Source organism: Triticum aestivum, chromosome 2A, assembly GCF_018294505.1.
Source record: "Triticum aestivum cultivar Chinese Spring chromosome 2A, IWGSC CS RefSeq v2.1, whole genome shotgun sequence".
Classification (NCBI taxonomy): Eukaryota; Viridiplantae; Streptophyta; class Magnoliopsida; order Poales; family Poaceae; genus Triticum; species Triticum aestivum.
In genome coordinates, this window is record NC_057797.1 from 33,607,858 (window position 1) to 33,630,192 (window position 22,335).

Sequence of the window (22,335 nt, forward strand, 5' to 3'; positions counted from 1 at the left end):
TTTCCTATTCCGTAGTGCGCCGGACTCCGAATGTGATGTCGTCAGGCCGCCATGAAAACAATAAGTACGTGCGAGGCTCACCTCATCTAGTATAGGTCAAGCATTCCAAGGTTTACTCTGCCTGCTATTTGTAAACCGATCGACACGTCCGGACGACCCAAGCAACTACATTATTGTCAACAAGGTCGCTGTCGATGTGCACTCCCCAAGATTTCGTCGGTACGGTCGTCATCGCCCTGGTAGCTATTAGGAGCATCGTCGGTATAGTGAATCATTTTTGACGTCTTAAGTAACAAAATGTCGCCCAAAAAGCCTGAAGAGTTAATTACATGATCCACCGTACGCATGAGAGATGTAGTCTACTCCATGCCTTTGGAAGAGAAGGACTCCAAAGCACTCTCCCTCCCAAAACATGTTAGTTGCCATGCTTCCCACTGAAGGCCACGGGTCCCCTCATCTTCTTCCCGCCTCTTTGGCTGCGAGAGGGGGGGGGGGGTACTATTGGATGAAGCCCTAAGTGGTTAAGCAGCCAACGATATCAGGCACCTAGGAATGCAAGATTATAGCTTCATCCACTATTCTCCTATTGTAGTTTCTTGTACTCACTTTATCTACGAGCAAAGGGGCTATTTCTTAGCCATTTTCATAGAAATTCCATAATAAAGTTGCATTGCCCTTCCCAACATGAATCTACGGCAGACTATTGTATGTTTTAGCATAGAGAAATAATTTGTTGTTTCAGACCTGATTGTTAAGTGATAACATTTATACATTTTTTTACATGATCAATATCATATATACGCTTCTCTGCTTATGCACGTTTGCAGATTGTCGAAACGTATGTAGAAGGAAAAGCCAAGGACATGGGGATTATCCAGCTCATGAAGTCAGTGCGCACTCTGATGTGATGGATTCTTTGGTTCTATTTGATTGCTGGTAACTACGAGCGCAATTATCTGAGACTTCCTATTATGTTTGATTAAGATCTCAAGATAACTACAATTGCAATTATCTTAGCCGTGAACCCAATCATCACTTTTTCTAGGATTACTATAATTTATACTTAAATCTTATACTTCTATTTTTTTCATCCTCTAAATTTAACAAGTATACTAATCTATTACATATTGGACTTAGTAAACCACATAACCAAGTTGCTAAATATAAATTTTTTTGTTATACATTTATAAGGTATGTAATGGAAATAAAGTTCTGTCATGCTAAATATAAATTTTTTGTTATACATTTATAAGGTATGTAATGGAAATAAAGTTCTGTCATGCTAAATTTAAATTGTGTTTCACAAAAAATATCTTCTTGAATATATATTTTATAAATTATATACAATATATACATCTATGGTAGATATCTCTAAATCACAAGGAATAACAAATATCATAATAGTGATCTTTAATGTATGATTAGGTAATCGTATTTGTAGAAAAATCTATAGTATGAATTAAACCATTGGTGCAATTCTTTATCATTTTCGTTCATGGCCAACTGTGTGTTGCAAGTTACACTGAGTCCAGTGATAAGTTGAAAATGTGTGCATACTTTGAACTTGGTACTAAAACATCATTGCTAATAGTAATCACCAGCAAAAATATTGACATGCCCTTGTTTGCTATTGGTTGGCAACTGAATTGTAAAATGTAGCATATGCTTTCCATAGCAATAAGCATAAATTAGTCAGTAATATATAACAATCATACATTGCTTATCCAAATTATCCATGGAACCTCTGGCCTCTGGGTTAAAATAAAATTTAAATAGGTTTCACATGAACCTCATACAGAGCTTGTAACCCCTCAAGCAAAACATAACAAGGTCCTACACAAGAAGCTTCAGAGCAAGAACTTGTTAGGCATGACCGAATGGATCCTAGGGACACCTAATGCTAGGATCTGGTGTTGGAGAACGTAGCATGCAATTTCAAAATTTTCCTACACTCACGCAAGGTCTATCTAGGAGATGCATATCGACAAGAGGGGAAGAGTGTGTCTACGTACCCTCGTAGACCGAAAGCGGAAGCGTTAGGTTAACGCGGTTGATGTAGTCGAACGTCTTCACGATCCAACCGATCTAGTACCGAACGTATGACACATCCGAGTTCAGCACACGTTCAGCTCGATGACGTCCCTCAAACTCTTGATCCAGTAGAGGGTTAAGGGAGAGTTTCGTCAGCACGGCGGCGTGGTGACGGTGATGGTGATGTGATCTGCACAGGGCTTCGCCTAAGCACTACGACGCTATGACCGGAGGAGTAAACTATGGAGGGGGGCACCACCACACACGGCTAAGAGAACAATTGATGTGTTATTGGGTGTGCCCCCTGCACCCGTATATAAAGGAGGGGGGGGGGAGGAAGCTGGCCACAAGGGGGCGCGCCATGGGGGTGGGAGTCTTACTAGGACTCCACTACTAGTACGATTCGCCCCTCCCCCGTTTTCCTTTCTCACCGGAGGGGAAAAGGAAGGAGAGGGAGAGGGAGAGGGAAAGGGGGGCCGCGCCCCTCCTCCTTGTCCTATTGGGACTCCCTTGGAGGGGGGCGCGCGCCACCCTTGCGGGCTCCCCTCTCTCCCCACTAAGGCCCATGTAGGCCCAATACTTCCCCGGGGGGTTCCGGTAACCCCTCGGTACTCCGGTAAAATACCCGAACCACTCGAAACCATTTCGATGTCTGAATACTACCTTCCAATATATGAATCTTTACCTCTCGACCATGTCGAGACTCCTCGTCATGTCTGTGATCTCATTCGAGACTCCGCACAAACTTCGGTCACCAAAACACATAACTCATAATACAAATCGTCATCTAACGTTAAGCGTGTGGACCCTACGGGTTCGAGAACTATGTAGACATGACCTAGACACATCTCCGGTCAATAACCAATAGTGGAACCTGGATGCTCATATTGGTTCTTACATATTCTACGAAGATCTTTATCGGTCAAACCGTAATAACAACATACATTATTCCCTTTGTCATCGGTATGTTACTTGCCCGAGATTTGATCATCGGTATCATCATACCTAGTTCAATCTCGTTACCGGCAAGTCTCTTTACTCATTCCGTAATGCATCATCCCGTAACTAACTTATTAGTCACATTGCTTGCAAGGCTTATAGTGATGTACATTACCGAGAGGGCCCAGAGATACCTTTCCGATACTCGGAGTGACAAATCCTAATCTTGATCTATGACAACCCAACAAAAATCTTCGGAGACACCTGTAGAGCATCTTTATAATCAACCAGTTACGTTGTGACGTTTGATAGCACACAAGGTGTTCCTCCGGTATTTGAGAGTTGCATAATCTCATAGTCAGAGGAATATGTATAAGTCATGAAGAAAGCAATAGCAATAAAACTTAACGATCATTATGCTAAGCTAACGGATGGGTCTTGTCCATCACATCATTCTCTATGATGTGATCCCGTTCATCAAATGACAACACATGTCTATGGTTAGGAAACTTGACCATCTTTGATTAACGAGCTAGTCAAGTACAGGCATACTAGGGACACATGTCTATAGTTAGCAATAAAACTTAACGATCATTATGCTAAGCTAACGGATGGGTCTTGTCCATCACATCATTCTCTAATGATGTGATCCCGTTCATCAAATGACAACACATGTCTATGGTTAGGAATGTGACGCCCGGATAATTAGACAACAGTAATTCCTTGCTAATGATGCCACGTCACCTCTGTCACTAGAGTTAATCTTCGGTTAGTTCAAAACCGATTCAAATTCAAAATTAAATTAAAGGCAAACAACAAAAGTTTTCAAACTTTAAAACTAAAATGTTCAGGCGGTGCCAAATAATGCATGTGTAATTATGGCCGAGAAACCACACTTTCATAAAATGTTGAAGTAATCTAAAATGGATAAAACAGTAGTTAAAACAAATAAATAAACGTCTTTTGAATTTTATAAAATATTAAACTATTTTGTTCAGGGGTAAAACTTTTTGAGACAGTAGTTGAAATGGTAACTCTATTTTAGGTGTGGGTTTTATTTTTGAAAAACTATAAAGTATTAAAGGAATAAAAGCAAACAGAAAAGACAAAAGGGAAAATAAAACAAATAAAAAGAAAACCCCTAGGCCAACTGGGCCTCGGCCCAGCCAGTGGCCTGCTAGGCCGGCCCACTCCCTCCCCTGGCCTATAACCCCCAGGGGGCACCGAAACCCTAACCCCCCCACTTCTCCACAATCCCCTCTCCCTCGTGCCTCCTCTGCCCCCCCCCCACGAACTGGATCAGGGGGTTTGAACCCCATCGCTGTCGCTTGACTCCAACGCCACCCCGGCGAGCGCCGCACCGCGCCCGAGGACGGTCGCCTCCGCCTCGTAGCTCCTCCGGCATCGCCGCACCGACCCCCTCCGCTGGATTCCCCCTCATCCTGACCTGGATCGGCACCCGAGCCGATCCCTGACGCCGCACCGCCGCCGTCATCGCCCGTGGCCACGTCGGAGCCGCCCCTCGCCGCAACCGCTCGTCTCCCCGTTGCCATGTCGTCCCCGTCCTCCTCCCCGAATGGCCTCCATGCGCCTCGACGCCCCCCTGCTCACCAACGCCAGTGAGGACCCGATCGTCCTCCCCTTTCCCCTGCCCGTCGCCGCGGTCGCCATGCTCATTCCGGCCACACTCGCGCTGAACACCAACCAGGCCACGCCCGCGCCAAGCTCCTCTCGCCCGCGCCTCCGTCGTAACCACCGTCGAGTGCCCCGCGAGCTCCGGTGAGCTCATGACGCCATCGTCACGCCCGTGAGCCCCTTGGTCACGCGGCTCTCCCTGGCCGCACCTCCTGCACGCCGCGCTGCGCGCCACCGTGCCCACTACCCCGGCTGTTGCTTGCGTCGTTGCTGACTTGCCGCGCGCCGCACTTGCCTGCTGCTGCCGGCCACGGCTAGGGCGGCGCCCTGTTCCCCTCCCCGCATCTTCTTCGCTTGGACTCGTGCTGGCCCGCCTGCATCCCGCTGCGTGCGCGCTGGCCCAACCGGTCGCGCCTCTCGCTGAAGCGCCCGCATCGCCACAGCTTCGCCCCGCCGTGGCCTCGTTGCTGCCACATCCGGCGCCTGGCGCTCGTCGCCCGATCCGCCCGGCGCCCGTGACCTGATGCCCGTTAAGGCCCGATGGCCCTATGACGTGTGGGGCCCCAAACCCCAGAACGTTTAATAATAAAAAAATGAATTAAAAAAACAAAATAAACAAACAAATAATAATTAAATTAATTAATTAATTAAAGAAATAATTTACTTAATTAAAACATAGTATGACAGTGGGGCCCACATATCAGTTTGACCCAGTCAGCTACTGACGTCATGCTGACATCAGCAAACACTATTTTGGATAATGTTGAATTAAAATAATTAAATAAATCCTAAAAATGATTTAATTCTTTTAAAAATAATATAAAATAAACCGCAGCTCAGATGAAAAAACTTTGTACATGAAAGTTGCTCAGAACGACGAGACGATCAAATACGTAGTCTGTTCGTTCACCACGCGTCCCTGGCATAGCAAACACGCAACTTTCCCCCTCCGGTTCGACTGTCCGAAAACGCGAAACACCGGGGATATTTTCCCGGATGTTCCCCCCTTCACCGGTATCACCTCATACCGCGTTAGGTCACCCTAGCACCGCGTATTGTCATGTTATGCCTTTGTGATGCTTTGATTGCACTGTTATTTATTGTGTTCCCCTCCGTTACTTCTTTCCGGTAGACCCCGAGACCGCTGCCGGTACCCCTGTTGTCGACTATGGTGTTGATGACCCCTCTCTCTTGCCAGAGCAACCAGGCAACCCCCCCCCCCTTGATCACCAGATATCACCTACTATCCTCTATACTGCTTGCATTAGAGTAGTGTAGCATGTTACTGCTTTCCATTAATCCTATTATGATGCATAGCCTGTCATTGTTGCTACAACTGTTGATACCTTACCTGCAATCCTAAATGCTTAGTATAGGATGCTAGATTATCATCAGTGGCCCTACACTCTTGTCCGTCTGCCATGCTATACTACTGGGCCGTGATCACTTTGGGAGGTGATCACGGGCATATGCTATATACTTTATACTGTTACATTACTTATGATACTGTTCGGAGATGGGGGCCGAAGGGGCAGGTGGCTCCATCCCGGTAGAGGTGGGCCTGGGTTCCCGACGGCCCCCGACTGTTACTTTGTGGCGGAGCGACAGGGTAGGTTGAGACCACCTAGGAGAGAGGTTGGCCTGGCCCTGGTCGGCGTTCGCGGTTATTTCAAGATAACACGTTTAACGAGATCTTGGTATTTGATCTGAGTCTGGCCACTGGCCTATACGCACTAACCATCTACGCGGGGACAGTTATGGGCACTCGACGTCGTGGTACCAGCCGAAGCCTTCGTGACGTCAGCGACTGAGCGGCGCGCGCCGGATTGGACTGGAACACCTGCTAGGCTAGGTCTGCTTCCGGCTGCATTCGCAACATGCAGGTGTGCAAAGGGCGATGGGCCCAGACCCCTGCGTCATAGGATTTAGACCTACGTGCTGACCTCTCTATTGTGCCTAGGTAGGGCTGCGACGTGTTGATCTTCCGAGGCCGGGCATGACCCAGAAAAGTGTGTCCAGCCAAATGGGATCGAGCGTGTTGGGTTATGTGGTGCACCCCTGCAGGGAAGTTAATCTATTCGAATAGCCGTGATCTTCAGTAACAGGACGACTTGGAGTTGTACCTTGACCTTATGACAACTAGAATAGGATACTTAATAAAACACACCCTTCCAAGTGCCAGATACAACTGGTGATCGCTCTCTCACAGGGCGATGAGGGGAGGATCATCGGTTAGGATTATGCTATGTGATGCTACTTGGTGAACTTACCATCTACTCTCTTCTCCTGCTGCAAGATGGGGGTGGCCAGAAGCGTAGTCTTCGACAAGACTAGCTATCCCTCTCTTATTCCGGCATTCTGCAGTTCAGTCCACATATGATAGCCTTATTCCATTTGATACCAATGCATACATATGTTGCGTAGCTCCTTGCTTGCGAGTACTTTGGATGAGTACTCACGGCTGCTTTTCTCCCCCTTTTTCCCCTTTCCTATATCCGATTGCTGCGATCAGATGTTAGAGCCCAGGAGCCAGACGCCACCGTCGATGACAACTACTACTACTCGGGAGGTGCCTACTACTACGTGCAGCCCGCTAACAACGACCAGGAGTAGTTTAGGAGGATCCCAGGCAGGAGGCCTGCGCCTCTTTCGATCTGTATCCCAGTTTGTGCTAGCCTTCTTAAGGCAAACTTGTTTACTTATGTCTGTACTCAAATATTGTTGCTTCCGCTGACTCGTCTATGATTGAGCTCTTGTATTCGAGCCCTTGAGGCCCCTGGCTTGTAATATGATGCTTGTATGACTTATTTTATTTGTAGAGTTGCGTTGTGATATCTTCCCGTGAGTCCCTGATCTTGATCGTACACGTTTGCGTGTATGATTAGTGTAGGGTCAAATCGGGGCCGTCACAAGTTGGTATCAGAGCCGACTGCCTGTAGGAATCCCCCTTCCACACTCCTTGGCCGAAGTCGAGTCTAGACATTGCAATACTTTATTAACATGGATGTGTGTCTTATGGGCGCACATCGCCATTGGGTGGTATTAGGATCTTTTACTCCTCGATCTTTACTCTGGGACTCTGAACTCTCTTCTATCCCGGATTAAATGATTTTGCTAAAATCTAACTTTAGGTTCTCGAAAATACTTTCTCCCGGAGAGCCCCTTCAGGCCTGATGATTGCCTGCTGCACCAGAAGATTGTGAAGACACACTCTAATGCTTTACCGAGACCCTTGTGCCCTTCACCATTGCGATCCCTACCACTGATAAATCCTTATGGATAACTACCTACTTTTTTCCTTCATACCTTCATCCCCGGTTGCTCTTGTTATTACAAGATGCCCTCAAATACTCTTCGATGTTCCAGGAATCCTTTATGCTTACTACTTGGCAGTTCTTTGCCGCATGAATACCCCTACGAATAATTCTTCACCCTCATCGAGGAACTGTTCATTACTAGTTGATCATATGATCCACAAGGTACATTGATATACTATCCGGTCTTCCGGTAATTCTCTGCCGGCTGTTGCTCTGCAAAAACTTGTCTGCTTGCATTATGGTTGCGTTCCATATCACTAGCAATATTCACCAGTATCTTTTGACACCGTCATTTTGATCCTATTGATTCAACATGTGTGCGAATGCACACAATCATCAATTAACCCTTCTAAATTATCCTTCCGGCTCAGACGTCATTTTGAACATGAGCTGGTTCTCGACCAAACTATTTGTCGTCAATTGTGCCTCTAGTCTATCCAATTTATCCATCCTTGATCAGAGCGTCTACTTCTGATCCTTTGTTTTGGAAATCATAATTCCTTTGTTATCTAAGCATCGAATTATTCAGATGTTCTATAATATGATTCCCGTGCATTCTTTCTTCCTCTGTTTGAGTACCGATACTCACATCAGCTTCGTTGTGGATCGCCCGATCCATGTTGGATTTCATCCGACATCGTCCTTCATATTCAATACCCTCGTGAGCCTTTCCACGGGTATATAATGCCTTTGGTAAATTGTATCATCTGCTTTGTCAACCATGCTCTACTTTCGAGCTGGTGATAATTACTCCTGAAGTTTGTGGTATATGTTCCTAAGAGGCCCCGATGGGTTGGACATATGCCTTTTTCTAATCTATGTGAACCCGGAAACTACTACGGGTCATACTCTACTGGTGTTATGTCAGATAAAATTTCAATACCACAACTTCGTTGAAGGCAAGAAGTGAATGAAAGGTTATGCATTGAAGAAGTGGGAGTCGACCTTACACTTTGTGTTCATGCCCATGGAAATGATGTAGATCGTATCATTAAAGCTTCTCTTCAAATAAATATTTCCTTGGTATAAGTTTATCTTATATCTGGGCAATCGTTGTTCCGGCCATGTTCTCCTTTTAAATACCATTTCTCGGACAAGTTGAAGTACTTGTCTTCTGCAGATCATTGCACCTGCCCAACCCTTACTTTGATCTACCGTCGAGCATTACACTCTGGTATCTCAAGAATACCATGGAACTACATAACTTCTTATGGGTTCATCAACTTCCTCTCTAGTCGGTGCAGGCACCTCAGGAACATTTTCTTGAGCTGCGCCACTTACCGGTTCAAGAGGTAATACTTCATCAAGTTCTACCTTCCTCCCACTTATTTCTTTCGAGAGAAACTCTTTCTCTAGAAAGGACCCATTCTTGGCAACAAAGATCTTGCCTTCGGATCTGAGGTAGAAGGTATACCCAACAGTTTCTTTAGGGTATCCTATGAAGACGCATTTTTTCGACTTGGGTTCGAGCTTTTCAGGTTGAAGTTTCTTGACACAAGCATCGCATCCCCAAACTTTTAGAAACGACAGCTTAGGTTTCTTCCCAAACCATAATTCATACGGTGTCATCTCAACAGATTTCGATGGAGCCCTATTTAAAGTGAATGCGGCAGTCTCTAAAGCATAGCCCCAAAATGATAGCGGTAAATCCGTAAGAGACATCATAGATCGCACCATATCTAATAGAGTGCGATTACGATGTTCGGACACACCATTACGCTGAGGTGTTCCAGGCGGCGTTAGTTGTGAAACTATTCCACATTTTCTTAAGTGTGTGCCAAATTCGTGACTCAAGTATTCTCCCCCACGATCTGATCGCAAGAACTTGATTTTCCTGTCACGTTGATTCTCAACCTCACTCTAAAATTCCTTGAACTTTTCAAAGGTCTCAGACTTGTGTTTCATTAAGTAGACATACCCATATCTACTCAAGTCATCAGTGAGGGTGAGAACATAACGATAGCCACCGCGAGCCTCAACACTCATTGGACCGCACACATCAGTATGTATGATTTTCAATAAGTTGGTTGCTCACTCCATTGTTCCTGAGAACGGAGTCTTGGTCATTTTACCCATGAGGCATGGTTCACACGTGTCAAATGATTCGTAATCAAGAGACTCTAAAAGTCCATCTGCATGGAGCTTCTTCATGCGTTTGACACCTATGTGACCAAGGCGGTAGTGCCACAAGTATGTGGGACTATCATTATCAACCTTACATCTTTTGGTATTCACACTATGAATATGTGTAGCATTACGCTCAAGATTCATTAAGAATAAACCATTCACCATCGGAGCATGACCATAAAACATATCTCTCATATAAATAGAACAACCATTATTCTCAGATTTAAATGAGTAGCCATCTCGAATTAAACGAGATCCTGATACAATGTTCATGCTCAAAGCTGGCACTAAATAACAATTATTGAGGTTTAAAACTAATCCCGTAGGTAAATGTAGAGGTAGCATGCCGACGGCGATCACATCGACCTTGGAACCATTCCCGACGCGCATCGTCACCTCGTCCTTCGCCAGTCTCCGCTTATTCCGCAGCTCCTGCTTTGAGTTACAAATGTGAGCAACCGCACCGGTATCAAATACCCAGGAGCTACTACGAGTACTGGTAAGGTACACATCAATTACATGTATATCACATATACCTTTCGTGATGCCAGCCTTCTTGTCCGCTAAGTATTTGGGGAAGTTCCGCTTCCAGTGACCACTTCCCTTGCAATAAAAACACTCGGTCTCGGGCTTGGGTCCATTCTTTGGCTTCTTCCCGACAGCTTGCTTACCGGGCGCGGCAACTCCCTTGCCATCCTTCTTGAAGTTCTTCTTACCCTTGCCTTTCTTGAACTTAGTGGTTTTATTCACCATCAACACTTGATGTTCCTTTTTGACTTCTACCTCTGCTGATTTCAGCATTGCAAATACTTTAGGAATGGTCTTTTCCATCCCCTGCATATTGAAGTTCATCAGAAAGCTCTTGTAGCTCAGTGGAAGCGACTGAAGGATTCTGTCAACGACTGCATCATCTGGGAGATTAACTCCCAGCTGAGACAAGCGGTTGTGCAACCCAGACATTTTGAGTATGTGCTCGCTGACAGAACTATTCTCCTCCATCTTACAACTATAGAACTTGTCGGAGACTTCATATCTCTCGATCTGGGCATGAGCTTGAAAAACCATTTTCAGCTCTTCAAACATCTCATAAGCTCCGTGTCTCTCAAAACGCTTTTGGAGCCCCGGTTCTAAGCTGTAAAGCATGCCGCACTGAACGAGGAAGTAATCATCAGCATGTGTCTGCCAAGCGTTCATAACGTCTTGGTTCTGTGGGATGGGTGCGTCACCTAGCGGTGCTTCTAGGACATAATCTTTCTTGGCAGCTATGAGGATGATCCTCAGGTTCCGGACCCAGTCCGTATAGTTGCTGCCATCGTCTTTCAGCTTGGTTTTCTCTAGGAACGCGTTGAAGTTGAGGACAACGTGGGCCATTTGATCTACAAGACATATTGTAAAGATTTTAGACTAAGTTCATGATAATTAAGTTCATCTAATCAAATTATTAAATGAACTCCCACTTAGATAGACATCCCTCCAGTCATCTAAGTATAACATGATCGGAGTTAACTAGGCCGTGTCTGATCATCACGTGAGACGGACTAGTCAACATCGGTGAACATCTTCATGTTGATCGTATCTTCTATATGACTCATGCTCGACCTTTCGGTCTTCTGTGTTCCGAGGCCATGTCTGTACATGCTAGGCTTGCCAAGTCAACCTAAGTGTATTGCGTGTGTAAATCTGTCTTACACCCGTTGTATTCAAACGTTAGAATCTATCACACCCGATCATCACGTGGTGCTTCGAAACAACGAACCTTCGCAATGGTGCACAGTTAGGGGGGACACTTTCTTGAAATTATTACGAGGGATCATCTTATTTAAGCTACCGTCGTTCTAAGAAAATAAGATGTAAAACATGATAAACATCACATGCAATCAAATAGTGACATGATATGGCCAATATCATTTGCTCCTTTGATCTCCATCTTCGGGGCTCCGTGATCATTGTTGTCACTGGCATGACACCATGATCTCCATCATCGTGTCTTCTTGAAGTTGTCTCGTCATCTATTACTTCTACTACTATGGCTAACGCTTTAGCAATAAAGTAAAGTAATTACATGACATTTATGTTGGCACGCAGGTCATAAATAAATAAAGACAACTCATATGGCTCCTACCGGTTGTCATACTCATCGACATGCAAGTCGTGATTCCTATTACAAGAACATGATCAATCTCATACATTACATATATCATTCATCATTCATCACAACCTTTGGCCATATCACACCACAAAACACTTGCTGCAAAAACAAGCTAGACGTCCTCTAATTATTGTTGCAAGTTTTTACGTGGCTGATATAGGTTTCTAGCAAGAACGTTTCCTACCTACGCCAAAACCACAATATGAATTGCCAATTTCTATTTACCATTCATAAGGACCCTGTTCATCGAATCCGATCCGAATAAAGTGGGAGAGACAGACACCCGCCAGCCACCTTATGCAACTAGTGCATGTCAGTCGGTGGAACCGTTCTCACGTAAGCGTACGTGTAAGGTTGGTCCGGGCCGCTTCATCCCACGATGCCGTCGAATCAAGATAAGACTAGTAACGGCAAGCAAATTGACAATATCGATGCCCACAACTACTTTGTGTTCTACTCGTGCATAGTAACTACGCATAGACCTAGCTCATGATGCCACTGTTGGGGAACGTAGCAGAAATTTGAAATTTTCTACGCATCACCAAGATCAATCTATGGAGTCATCTAGCAACAAGGGAGAGAGGAGTGCATCTACATACCCTTGTAGATCACGAGCGGAAGCGTTCAAGAGAACGGGGTTGATGGAGTCGTACTCGACGTGATTCAAATCATCGATGACCTAGTGCCGAACGGACGGCACCTCCGCGTTCAACACACGTATGGTTGGGAGACGTCTCCTCCTTCTTGATCCAGCAAGAGGGAAGGAGAGGTTGATGAAGATCCAGCAGCACGACGGCGTGGTGGTGGAAGCAACGGTGATCTCGGCAGGGCTTCGCCAAGCGCTGGGAGATGGAGGAGTGTCACGGGAGGGAGAGGGAGAGGCCAGGGGCTTGGGTGCGCAGCCCTCCCCCCCACTATATATAGGGTGCCTAGGGGGGCGCCGGCCCTAGGAGATCCAATCTCCTAGGGGGGCGGCGGCCAAGGGGGTGCCTTGCCCCCCAAGGCAAGGGTGGCGCCCCCACCCCTAGGGTTTCTAACCCTAGGCGCAGGGGGAGGCCCAAGGGGGGGGGGGGCGCACCAGCCCACTAGGGGCTGTTTCCCCTTCCACTTCAGCCCATGGGGCCCTCCGGGATAGGTGGCCCCACCCGGTGGACCCCCGGGACCCTTCCGGTGGTCCCAGTACAATACCGATGACCCCGAAACCTTCCCGAAGGCCAAAACTGGACTTCCTATATATAAATCTTTACCTCCGGACCATTCCGGAACTCCTCGTGACGTCCGGGATCTCATTCGGGACTCCGAACAACTTTTGGGTTACCGTGTGCTAATATCTCTACAACCCTAGCGTCATCGAACCTTAAGTGTGTAGACCCTACGGGTTCGGGAGACATGCAGACATGACCGAGAAGCCTCTCCGGTCAATAACCAACAGCGGGATCTGGATACCCATGTTGGCTCCCACAAGCTCCACGATGATCTCATCGGATGAACCACAATGTCGAGGATTCAATCAATCCGTATACAATTCCCTTTGTCAATTGGTACGTTACTTGCCCGAGACTCGATCATCGGTATCCCAATACCTTGTTCAGTCTCGTTACCGGCAAGTCACTTTACTCGTACCATAATGCATGATCCCGTGATCAATCACTTGATCACTTTGAGCTCATTATGATGATGCATTACCAAGTGGGCCCAAAGATACCTCTCCATCATACGGAGTGACAAATCCCAGTCTCGATTCGTGCCAACCCAACAGACACTTTTGAAGATACCTGTAATGTACCTTTATAGTCACCCAGTTACGTTGTGACATTTGGCACACCCAAGGCACTCCTACGGTATCCGGGAGTTGCACAATCTCATGGTCTAAGGAAATGATACTTGACATTCAGAAAAGCTACATCAAACGAACTACACGATCTTTGAGCTAAGCTTAGGATTGGGTCTTGTCCATCACATCATTCTCCTAATGATGTGATCCCGTTATCAATGACATCTAATGTCCATAGTCAGGAAACCATGACTATCCTTTGATCAACGAGCTAGTTAACTAGAGGCTCACTAGGGACGTGTTGTGGTCTATGTATTCACACATGTATTACGATTTCTGAATAACACAATTATAGCATGAACAATAGACAATTATCATGAACAAAGAAATATAATAATAACCATTTTATTATTGCCTCTAGGGCATATTTCCAACATCTTCATCAACTGTTATTTCTCACCAATTCCAATTTTCCTGGGTTCTGGGTTGTCAACCGAGAACACTCATATGTGAACTGATTCCGCATTCCGGTTCGGTAACCCTAAGTAAGTTTCGTTGCTTATGAGTTTAATAATCCTTCAAGTCATTCCTAGCCTGATCGGCTATATCATTATCGTGTTGATTTTAACTGTGCTACCTGGTCCTTCTTTCCCGAGCACAACTTTCGACGATGAGCTAAGCTTATGTCGATCTTCCTTGTCTTACCGTTTCACCTCGAACGGCAAGCTTGATTCCTAGTTGGTGTTGTATCCGTAGTTCCAATAATCTTTTGCTACATCAGTCCTTCTGCTTGAGCAGTCGTTGTTCGATTACATCTTCATGAAACCTCTCGGAAAATGTGTCGTGATCATCATTTACATTCTGAGCTCTTCCAAGATATATATCGAATTCTTGAGGAGAAATACCTCCTTGCCCCTCGATGGGTTGTGTTATCATCGGCCACTTTATTGCCTTCCCTCCAACACAAACTTGATCGTGTTTTGTGTTATACCTTGAGTTCCTCGCTATCCAGCTTTTGTTCTTCTTTACCTTGGAGAGTTGCCATCTTTAATGTCAAGAAAGTCGTGAGAATTTCACCGCCTCTTAAGAAATCCTTGATGTAGTGATGCTCCTCACCATCACCATTCTTTTCTTGGCCCCCGTGTTGAGTGAACTATGTTGTGAGAATTTAATATCTCTTACAACCCTATTGTTTCGAAGTGAATGGCTGATAGTTTCGTTACCGATTCGCCATTCTAACTTTGATCGTCCTACTTGGTCCATATTTTCATGTGCATTTTTGTTCAATATTTAATTGTGGGTGTTCTCATCGAACATACCTCATTATATACTTCGGTGTGTCCGATACTATCACCATGTTCACTTAATTGTGGTAATCCATCATTTTGGAAACCTTGATGATTTGCCTGAGTCCATTAGCTACCTCCTCATCCTCTCCTTGGTTTAATGATGAGCTGTTATTTCAGAACTCGCTTCCATATTTCATTTCCCGAGAATCTTGCAATGCCATCTCATCAAATTGTGTTGCACCCCTTCCTTCTTAGGCATCATGAGCCTGAGGTATCCCAACACCAATCAGATATGAATCTCGGTCAGATATGATGGTTGGAACATATTCCCAAGAATTATAACACTAGTCTTTTATATGACCCGGTAAGATGATGTCTTGCCTAGCACACCTGGCCGTAGGACCTATTGTTATAATTTCCTTTTGGCAAGGTTAAACTCTTCTCCCATGAGGAAATTGAAGACTTATTCTATAAGTTGTTCCTGATGAATCCTTTGTATATCAAAGTCCGACCTTTGCTTGAAGACCATGTCAATGATATCTCGAAGCATGCCTGTGGTACTCCGATTTTCAACAAGAACATTTAAAGACTAATGATAAATGTTTCCTGCTCAATTATCCAAACATCGTTGTATGGGTAATGTCCTGAAATTTCTCTCCCCTTACCTAAAGAGTTTTCTAGATTATATCCTGTCATGGATATCATGCTCTGCTTGTCCTTGGGAAGGATATACCCCTGGAATATGTGTTTAAACACATTTTCCTTTCCATTCTTCTATTTAACATGATAATCACATTTTCCTTTCCATTGTTTTGTTTTAACCTTCTTGAGGTTTATATGGTCTAAGCAGTAATAAGTCACTGCTTTTGTAAGCACCTCGGTGTACAACTCTGTCAGTAAGAACCTGTTACTATTGTTGATGACATTCCGGTATCCACCGATGGACGAGAACTTTGCCTAATGGTCCGCCTCGTTCAACGAGCAGGAAAATGGTTCTCTTTGTCCCTCGCCCTTGGTACCGATGTTGTTGCCGACATAATCGACAGGCTACCCTCTGACATGCCTTGCTATCATGACCATGCAAGATGTCACCGCTCCTCCTACTTTTAACCCACATGGTGGGCCCATAACCCACAGGTCCCAGGATCGAAACCTGACTCTCCTGTACACCACCTGTTCCCAAGGTTATTCCTTGCGCTTGACTTCGTATGTAATTCACGGACCACCAGTCTAGTGATCTATTCTGGTATGAGACGCAATACTTATTCTCATTGCATTGAAACCCTTTCACCTTCTGCTTAGGCATCGAACGATTGCCTATCCGTCTGGAACTTCTCATGGTACCTTCTTACTTTGCAACCGATATCTTCTTAAGTTTCAAATTGAGAGATACTTATGCTTCTTCCCTGAGTTAACCGTATGATGCTCGATCTTGTTAGAATCCGTCCTTATAGTTTTCCCTTCTTACCCTTTCGTAAGTACGGTGAAGATCCTGAAGGAGGGACGACAACTTCATCATGATGACCTGAAGCAGAGAAATGAAAACATCAATGTACTGGATCGACCTCTTCGAGAAGACCAACCGAGACCGGGAAGACTTGTTAGAATTTCGTAACCAAATCCCTTCCCCCTTACTCTCCCTCTTAAATCTCGGGACGAGATTTCTTGTAGTGGAGGAGAATTGTGACGCCCGGATAATTAGACAACAGTAATTCCTTGCTAATGATGCCACGTCACCTTTGTCACTAGAGTTAATCTCCGGTTAGTTCAAAACCGATTCAAATTCAAAATTAAATTAAAGGCAAACAACAAAAGTTTTCAAACTTTAAAACTAAAATGTTCAGGCGGTGCCAAATAATGCATGTGTAATTATGGCCGAGAAACCACACTTTCATAAAATGTTTAAGTAATCTAAAATGGATAAGATAGTAGTTAAAACAAATAAATAAACGTCTTTTGAATTTTATAAAATATTAAACTATTTTGTTCAGGGGTAAAACTTTTTGAGACAGTAGTTGAAATGGTAACTCTATTTTAGGTGTGGGTTTTATTTTTGAAAAACTATAAAGTATTAAAGGAATAAAAGCAAACAGAAAAGACAAAAGGGAAAATAAAACAAATAAAAAGAAAACCCCTAGGCCAACTGGGCCTCGGCCCAGCCAGTGGCCTGCTAGGCCGGCCCACTCCCTCCCCTGGCCCATAATCCCCAAGGGGCACCGAAACCCTAACCCCCCCACTTCTCCATGATTCCCTCTCCCTCGTGCCTCCTCTGCCCCCCCCCACGAACTGGATCAAGGGGTTCGAACCCCATCGCTGTTGCTTGACTGCAACGCCACCCCGGTGAGCGCCGCACCGCGCCCGAGGACGGTCGCCTCCGCCTCGTAGCTCCTCCGGCGTTGCCGCATCGACCCCCTCAGCTGGATTCCCCCTCATCCCGATCTGGATCGGCACCCGAGCCGATCCCTGACGCCGCACCGCCGCCGTCGTCGCCCGTGGCCACGTCGGAGCTGCCCCTCGCCGCAACCGCTCGTCTCCTCGTCGCCATGTCGTTCCCCTCCTCCTCCCCGAATGGCCTCCATGCGCCTCGACGCCCCCCTGCTCACCAACGCCGGTGAGGACCCGATCGTCCTCCCCTTTCCCCTGCCCATCGCCGCGGTCGCCATGCTCACTCCGGCCACACTCACGCTGAACACCAACCAGGCCACGCCCGCGCCAAGCTCCTCTCGCCCGCGCCTCCGTCGTAACCACCGTCCAGTGCCCCACGAGCTTCGGTGAGCTCGTGACGCCATCGTCACGCCCGTGAGCCCCTTGGTCACGCGGCTCTCCCTGGCTGCACCTCCTGCACGCCGCGCGTGCGCGCCACCGTGCCCACTACCCCGGCTGTTGCTTGCGTCGTTGCTGACTTGCCGCGCGCCGCACTTGCCTGCTGCTGCCGGCCACGGCTAGGGCGGCGCCCTGTTCCCCTCCCCGCATCTTCTTCGCTTGGACCCGCGCCGGCCCGCCTGCATCCCGTTGCGTGCGCGCTGGCCCAACCGGTCGCACCTCCTGCTAAAGCGCCTGCATCGCCACGGCTTCGCCCCACCGTGCCCTCGTTGCTGCCACATCCGGTGCCTGGCGCTCGTCGCCCGATCCACCCGGCGCCCGTGACCCGATGCCCGTTAAGGCCCGATGGCCCTATGACGTGTGGGGCCCCAAACCCTAGAACGTTTAATAATAAAAAAATTAACTAAAAAACAAAATAAACAAATAAATAAATAATAAATAAATAAATAAATTAAAGAAATAATTTACTTAATTAATCATAATTAGATTAATCTAATCACTAATTAACTTAATTAACTGTTAGTTAATTAAAACAGAGTATGACAGTGGGGCCCACATGTCAGTTTGACCCAGTCAGCTGCTGACGTCATGATGACGTCAGCAAACACTATTCTGGATAATGTTGAATTAAAATAATTAAATAAATCCTAAAAATGATTTAATTCTTTTAAAAATAATATAAAATAAACCGTAGCTCGGATGAAAAAACTTTGTACATGAAAGTTGCTCAGAATGATGAGACGAATCCAAATACGTAGTCCGTTCATTCACCACGCGCCCCTAGCATAGCAAACACGCAACTTTCCCCCTCCGGTTCAACTGTCTGAAAACGCGAAACACCGGGGATATTTTCTCGGATGTTCCTGTTGGAAATATACCCTAGACGCAATAATAAATTAGTTATTATTATATTTCCTTGTTCATGATAATCGTCTATTATCCATGCTAGAATTGTATTGATAGGAAACTCAGATACATGTGTGGATACATAGACAACACCATGTCCCTAGTAAGCCTCTAGTTGACTAGCTCGTTGATCAATAGATGGTGACAGTTTCCTGACCATGGACATTGGATGTCATTGATAACGGGATCACATCATTAGGAGAATGATGTGATGGACAAGACCCAATCCTAAGCCTAGCACAAGATCATGTAGTTCGTATGCTAAAGCTTTTCTAATGTCAAGTATCATTTCCTTAGACCATGAGATTGTGCAACTCCCGGATACCGTAGGAGTGCTTTGGGTGTTCCAAACGTCACAACGTAACTGGGTGGCTATAAAGGTGCACTACGGGTATCTTCGAAAGTGTCTGTTGGGTTGGCACGAATCGAGACTGGGATTTGTCACTCCGTGTAAACGGAGAGGTATCTCTGGGCCCACTCGGTAGGACATCATCATAATGTGCACAATGTGATCAAGGAGTTGATCACGGGATGATGTGTTACGGAACAAGTAAAGAGACTTGCCGGTAACGAGATTGAACAAGGTATCGGGATACCAACGATCGAATCTCAGGCAAGTATCGTACCGATAGAGAAAGGGAATTGTATACGGGATTGATTAAGTCCTTGACATCGTGGTTCATCCGATGAGATCATCGTGGAACATGTGGGAGCCAACATGGGTATCCAGATCCTGCTGTTGGTTATTGACCGAAGAGTCGTCTCGGTCATGTCTACATGTCTCCCGAACCCGTAGGGTCTACACACTTAAGGTTCGGTGATGCTAGGGTTATAGAGATATTAGTATGCGGTAACCCGAAAGTTGTTCGGAGTCCCGGATGAGATCCCGGACGTCACGAGGAGTTCCGGAATGGTCCGTAGGTAAAGAATTATATATAGGAAGTGCTATTTCGGCCATCGGGACAAGTTTCGGGGTCACCGGTATTGTACCGGGACCACCGGAAGGGTCCCGGGGGTCCACCGGGTGGGGCCACCTGCCCCGGGGGCCACATGGGCTGTAGGGGGTGCGCCTTGGCCTATATGGGCCAAGGGCACCATCCCCTAGAGGCCCATGCGCCTAAGGGACAAGAGGAGGGGAGAGTCCTAAAAGGGGAAGGCACCTCCGAGGTGCCTTGGGGAGGATGGACTCCTCCCCCCCCTTGGCCGCACCCTTCCTTGGAGGAAGGGGCAAGGCTGCGCCCTCCCCCTCTCCCTTGGCCCTATATATAGTGGGGGGAAGGGAGGGCAACCAAACCTGAGCCCTGGCGCCTCCCTCTCCCTCCCATGACACATCTCCCTCCTCCCGCAGCGCTTGGTGAAGCCCTGTTGGAATCCCGCTACTTCCACCACCACGCCGTCGTGCTGCTGGATCTCCATCAACCTCTCCTTCCCCCTTGCTGGATCAAGAAGGAGGAGACGTCGCTGCTCCGTACGTTTGTTGAACGCGGAGGTGCCGTCCGTTCGGCGCTAGGATCATCGGTGATTTGGATCGCGACGAGTACGCCTCCATCAACCCCGTTCTCTTGAACGCTTCCGCGCGCGATCTACAAGGGTATGTAGATCCACTCCTCCCTCGTTGCTAGATGACTCCATAGATAGATCTTGGTGACACGTAGGAAAATTTTGAATTTATGCTACGTTCCCCAACAGTGGCATCATGAGCTAGGTCTATGCGTAGTTTCTATGCACGAGTAGAACACAATGTAGTTGTGGGCGTTGATTTTGTTCAATATGCTTGCCGTTACTAGTCTTATCTTGATTCGGCAGCATCGTGGGATGAAGCGGCCCGGACCAACCTTACACGTATGCTTACGTGAGACTGGTTCCACCGACTGACATGCACTAGTTGCATAAGGTGGCTAGCGGGTGTCTGTCTCTCCCACTTTAGTCGGATCGGATTCGATGAAAAGGGTCCTTATGAAGGGTAAATAGAAATTGGCATATCACGTTGTGGTTTTTGCGTAGGTAAGAAACGTTCTTGCTAGAAACCCATAGCAGCCACGTAAAACATGCAAACAACAATTAGAGGACGTCTAACTTGTTTTTGCAGGGTATGCTATGTGATGTGATATGGCCAAAAGGATGTGATGAATGATATATGTGATGTATGAGATTGATCATGTTCTTGTAATAGGAATCACGACTTGCATGTCGATGAGTATGACAACCGGCAGGAGCCGTAGGAGTTGTCTTAATTTATTTATGACCTGCGTGTCAACATAAACGTCATGTAATTACTTTACTTTATTGCTAACCGTTAGCTATAGTAGTAGAAGTAATAGTTGACGAGACAACTTCATGAAGACACGATGATAGAGATGATGATGATGGAGATCATGGTGTCATGCCGGTGACAAGATGATCATGGAGCCCCGAAGATGGAGATCAAAAGGAGCAAAGTGATGATGGCCATATCATGTCACTATTTGATTGCATGTGATGTTTATCATGTTTATACATCTTATTTGCTTAGAAGAACGGTAGTAAATAAGATGATCCCTCATTAAAATTTCAACAAAGTGTTCCCCCTAACTGTGCACCGTTGCGAAAGTTCGTCGTTTCGAAGCGCCATGAGGTGATCGGGTGTGATAGATTCTTACGTTCACATACAATGGGTGTAAGACAGATTTACACATGCGAAACACTTAGGTTGACTTGACGAGCCTAGCATGTACAGACATGGCCTCGGAACACGAGAGACCGAAAGGTTGAGCATGAGTCGTATGGTAGATACGATCAACATGAAGATGTTCACCGATGATGACTAGTCCGTCTCACGTGATGATCGGACACGGCCTAGTTGACTCAGATCATGTAATCACTTAGATGACTAGAGGGATGTCTATCTGAGTGGGAGTTCACAAGATGAACTTAATTATCCTGAACATAGTCAAAAGGTCTTCGCAAATTATGTCGTAGCTCGCGCTTCAGTTCTACTGTTTAGATATGTTCCTAGAGAAAATTTAGTTGAAAGTAGATAGTAGTTATTATGCGGACTAGGTCCGTAAACTGAGGTTTGTCCTCATTGCTTCAAAGAAGGCTTATGTCTTTAATGCATCGCTCAGTGTGCTGAACCTCGAACGTCATCTGTGGATGTTGCGAACATCTGACATACACGTTTTGATGACTACATGATAGTTCAGTGCGTAATGCTAAATGGTTTAGAATTGAGGCACCAAAGACGTTTTTGAAACATCGCAGAACATATGAGATGTTCCAAGGACTGAAATTGGGATTTCAGGCTCGTGCCCACGTCAGAGGTATAAGACCTCCGACGATTTTCTTAGCCTGCAAACTAAGGGAGAA